The sequence below is a fragment of the Nannospalax galili genome, unplaced genomic scaffold, assembly GCF_000622305.1.
Source record: "Nannospalax galili isolate Female #2095 unplaced genomic scaffold, S.galili_v1.0 scaffold723, whole genome shotgun sequence".
NCBI classification, from domain to species: domain Eukaryota; kingdom Metazoa; phylum Chordata; class Mammalia; order Rodentia; family Spalacidae; genus Nannospalax; species Nannospalax galili.
In genome coordinates, this window is record NW_008349978.1 from 327,977 (window position 1) to 333,470 (window position 5,494).

The window sequence follows — 5,494 nt, forward strand, 5'->3', positions numbered from 1 at the left end:
ATGAGGTGATATTTGTAGAGGAGTTTTGGAATAGTGTCAGGCTTATAGTGAATGCTGTTTGACAAATCCAGCCGCCTAATGATGATTCAGCAACGGTGAGGCACACACACCAAGAAGGCTGTGATGAAGTCACCAGGTGAAACAATCTAATGGAACCACTGGGGGATGCCGTCCAGCATGCAACTGTAGCTAATGAGGCACAAGCTTGATGGGAAAAAAGGGGGAGGGATCTCTTGCCTTATTATCTAACAGGAAAGAGGTTAGATTCTATTTAATCATAGTGGGGAGCTTTGTGTCTGGTCTGTAGTGGGGTCATGGACAGGGAAAAGGGATGGATGGAAGAAAGGGAGGGGAGACAGGGTGCCTTGATGTCTCTGATATACAAAGAAGAGAGAGGTCCATCTTCCTCCTTCTTTGCCTTCTGCTCCTCCATCCCTTTCCAGCCCCAGCATTCCAGGCATGAGACCCATTTCAGGAAGGTTTTACCCTCTCTAGCTGGTCCTGTAGTTTATTTTAAGATTTGTTTTTATTTTATGTGTGTGAGTATTTGCCTGCATATTTGTATGTGTACCATGTGTGTGCCTGATGCCCAGGGAGACCCAAGATGGGGGGGGTCAGAAACCCCTGGAACTGGAGTTACAGATGGTCGTGAGCCACAATGTGGGTGCTGGGAACTAAACCCAAGTCCTCTACAAGAACAGCAAGTGTACTTAACTACTGAACCCTATTCCCAGTCCCAACCTGTAATCTTCTTCAATTAGGGCTGAAGAGCTACTAGGCCAGGAATTGCTGGCTCTTCAAGAGGAAGTGTTGAAAACCTGAGCCTCCTCCTGGGAGGACTCTGAGAACACACTGCATTTCTCAGGCTGGGCAGGGACCCAAGGAATGCTGGGGTACTAATGTAACCTGGTCTGGTGACTCCCTACTGGGAAAGTTACCAACTCCTTATCCTTACAGACTGTCTTCTTCACTGAACACTCAGACCACAGGTGCAGCTAGATCTGCAGGAGTCTGAAATGGCATGGAGCTGAGAAGCCTTGGGCCAGGCCTTAGAGGAGGGCTCCAGCAAGGGCAGCACGGATTACTATATGGGAGCCCAGAGAGTGGCACAAAGACACCCTCAGGGACCACTGTGGGGCTTCACACAACACAGGGAATAAACAGAAGAGGCTAAAACTGTACCCCACATACAGTTCATTTTTATTCTCAACTTGACACAAACTAGGGATACCTGAGAAGAGGGAACCTCGATTGCAGAATTTCCTGACTGGCCTGTGGGCATGTCTGTGAAGAATTTTCTTGACTGATGATTCAAGTGGGAGAGCCCAGCCCACTGTGGGCGCTGCCATCCCTAGGCAGGTAGGCTGGGGATATATAAGAATGGTAGCTGAGAGGCTGGGGAGATTGTTCAGTGGTTAAGAGCACTGGCTCCTCTTGCAGAGGACGGGGTTTGATTCCCAGCACCCACATGGCAGCTAGCAACCGTCTGTAGGTCCAGTACCAAGGGATCCAATGCCCTCTTCTGGCCTCTGAGGGCATTGCACAACACGGATGCACTTGCATGTATGCAAGCAATATACTCCTACACATAAAATAAAAATAACAAAATATTATAAAAGGAAAGGTAGCTGAATGTGAATCTGGAAGCATGCAGGTAGACAGCCTTCCTCCTTGGTCTCTGCTTCAAGTTCCTGCCCTGTTGGAGTTCTTACTTTGTCTTACATCAAGGATGGACTGTAACCACTAGGATGAAATCAATCCTTTATGCCTCAAGTTTGTTTTGGTCATGGTGTTTATCACAACACAAAGCAAACTAGAATAGCATGTCATGTGGCTACTGAGCAGTGGGCATGTGGAAAGTCCCCATGAGATGTGCCTTAAGGGCCTGGGGAGATGACCTTCATGGGTAGGAGCACTTGCTATGCAAGCATGAGGACCTGAGTTCAAATCCCCAGAATCCATGTTAAAAGAAATAGAGTATGGTTGCATGTACCTGTAACCCCCATCCTGGGGCCAGGAAGGACAGGAGGATCTCAGGAGCTGGCTTGCCACCCCACTAGCTCCAGGTTCAGTGAGAAACTCTGTCTCTAGGGAATGAAGCAGAGTATGATAGAGCAGGATACCCTCCAACCTCCTCCACCTTTGTGTGTGTCCACCTGTGTAGGAAAGCTGGCTGTGGTACTGCCTCTTTGTAATCCCAGTGCTTAAGGAGGTAAATCCCTGGGGTTCACAAGCCAGCCTAATCAATGCGCACCAGGTTCAGTGAGAGACTCTGTCTCAAAAACACTAAAACATGGTAGACACTCCCGAACAGTGATACCAAGGTTGACCCCTGGCATTTACACAGAGCATGCCTTTGCATCCACACCCACACATGCACTATCCCCAAATACCTACATAGATATATGCATAATGATACATGCTTTAAAAACATGGCACCCTTGCACACTAAAAGTCCCAGACCAAGGGATTAATGGCACCATCTGGGGGCACCTTTGCTGAGTCACTTTTATCCTGCCTGCCAGGAAGCTTGTGGGAGGGGCAGCTGTGTGCCCTAGAGCCAGCCCTGCCTTTTGGCTTTCTCTTGGAGACTTTCAACACACATCCTCCCATTCATAAATCCTCCTGCCATCCTTCATCTATTTACATCCCTGTGGATGGTTTTAGAGACAGAGGTTAAGACATTAGTGAATAATTAGGGTACCATTTAAATTTTTTTTTAATTTTTATGTGTATGTGTGTATTGCCTGCATGTAGGTAAGTGCACCCATGTTGTGCAATGCCTGTGGAAGTCAGAAGAGGCTGACGCATCCCCTGGGACTGGAGTTATGGACAGTTGTTAGCTGCCATGTGGGTGCTGGGATTGGAATCCGGGTCTTCTGCAAGAATAGTCAGTGTTCTTAACCGCTGAGCCATCTCTCCAGCCCTGCATTTTTAAAAATATTGATTTATTATTTTTTATTTTTGTGCACATGAGTGTATTGTATGTAAGTGCACCCATGTCTTGCAAAGCTCATGGACGTCAGATCCCCTAGAACTGAAATTTCAGAGTTTGTTAGTCACCATGTGAGTGCTGAGTATTGAACTCAGGTTGTCTGTAAGAAGAGTCAGTGCTTTTAACTGCCAAGCCATCTCTCCAGCCCCACAGGCTTACATTTCTTTGTTTTTTCTTTTCTTGTTTTGGTCTTTTTGAGACAGGGTCTCCCTGTAGCCCCAGCTGTCCTAGAACTCACTATGTAGACCAGGCTGGCCTTGAACTCACAGAGATCTGCCTGCCTCTGCATCCCGAGTGCTGGGATTAAAGGCATGTGCCACCACACCTGGCCCTAGGCTAGTATTTCTTAAAAATAAAATTTAGCATGCATATTCCAGCAGGAACCCATTGGGATCTAAAGCAAATATAAGAGAATATAAGAGTTGGGGAAGCCAGAGTAAGAAGGGGCCCTCTCTTCTCAACTAGTATTTTTTTTTCTTTATTTTATTTTATTGAGACAGAATCCCATGTATCCCAGACTAGCCCTGGACTTGCTATCTAGCTGAACCTGTCCTTGAACTCCTCATTCTTCTTCGTCTGCCTGCCAAGTGCTGGAATGACAAGTGTACACTATCATGCTTGACTCTCTCCTGGTATTTTCCTGAACTGAAGAAAACTTCTTGGGGCTGGAGACATTGCTTAGCAGTTAAGAACACTTCCTCTTGTAGAGGACCTAAATTCAGTTCCCAGCACCCACTTCTGGTGGCTCACAACCACCTGGAACTCCAAGTTCAAGGGATCTGATGCACTCTTCTGGCCTCTGTGGGAACATACACATTCAAACACACACACACATTTTAAGGGAAGGAAACATTCTGCAGGCAGCTACTTTTCTCCCTGCTTGCAGCACAGTTTCCATCAGCTCCATTTTCAGAGAAAGAGCTCTCACAGCTTCTATTTCACAGGGACAGTATCTGCCACATAGCAGGAAAAAACAAAAACAGAATACCTCTGTCTGGTTTTTTTTTTCCTTTTCTTTTTGTTTTGGTCTTTTTGAGACAGGGTCTCCCTGTAGCCCCAGCTGGCCTGGAACTCGCTGTGTAGACCAGGATGGCCTCAATCTCACAAAGACCCACCTGCCTCTACCTCCCGAATGCTGGGATTAAAAGTGTACACCACCATGCCTGGCCCTCTGTCTTTTCTATATAGAGTATGGGTAAGTTCAAAGAAAGAGAGAAAGAAAGAAAGAAAGAAAGAAAGAAAGAAAGAAAGAAAGAAAGAAAGAAAGAAAGAAAGAGAGAGAGAGAGAGGGAAGGAAGGAAGGAAGGAAGGAAGGAAGGAAGGAAGGAAAGAGGCCAGATTCCAACAATCTGGTAGATATTTTAGAATCACCATTTAAGCAGCTACATTTAAAGATCAACTTCCCTTCCCTCCTTTCCTCTATTCCTCCCCTGCTCCACTCCTCCTTTTCTCCCTCCTTCCTCTCTCCCTCCTTCTTCTGTCTTTCCTCTCCCTCTTCCTTTTCCTCTCCCTACCCTCCCCTTCTTCCTCTCTCCTCCCCTTTTTCCCCTTTCTCTGCCCCCCCCATTTGCTTGCAGCTCAGGTAACCTTGTGTAATGTGATACTCATTCCTGAGAGAGACACAGCAGAAGTGATTGGTCCTCAGGAAATAAATGACCCAAGACCTGGAACACAGCGTCAGGACTCTGTGATGGAACACAGGAACCTGGAGTCTGCTGGCTAGCACCATGGGAATAGGGAGCAACTGTTCAATGGATATAAAGGCCCGTAAAGAGAACTTTATCTTGCGTGCTAACCCTTCTTTTGTGGGCAACGCAGATTGGAAAATGCTGAAATCTTGCCCAGCAAGTTGGGGGCTCAGAACGAATCACAATGAATAACACAAAGGACCCCCTTCCACTCCAGGGATGACAAGGGACCTACTTGTTCCGTGTGCCTTAAACATGTCCTCTTCGTTCACATTTCTTTTCTGAAAAAAAAAATCTTGTTAAGACAGGGTCTAAAGTAATTCAGCCCAGCCTCCAACTGACTATGCATCTGAGGAGGGTGACCTTGAACTTCTGATGCTTCCCTGTCCAGAGTACTGGGACTGCAGACATAAACTACACCATTTGTGTGGCTGCAGTGCTGGGGATGGAACCCAGGGCTTTGTGAATGCCAGGCAGGTGCTCTACCAACGGAGTCTCATCCCCAAGCCCTCACCTTGCCATTTTTTTTGTGTGTCAGTTACTTTTGTTTTGTCATGTTGGGAATCAAACCCACAGTCTCATGCATGCTAGGCAAATGCTCTACCACTCAGCCCACTCAACTGTATCCCCAGGCCTGTATCAGAGATTTCTGTACTGTGCAGATGCCTTTGTAACAGAAACCCAATTCTAATAGGCTTAAACAGTATTTACTGTGTGGTACAAATTCTTATGTTAGCACTTGGGAGGCAGAGGCAGGCGAATCTTTGTGAGATTGAGGCCAGCCTGGTCTACATAGTGAGTTCCAGGACAG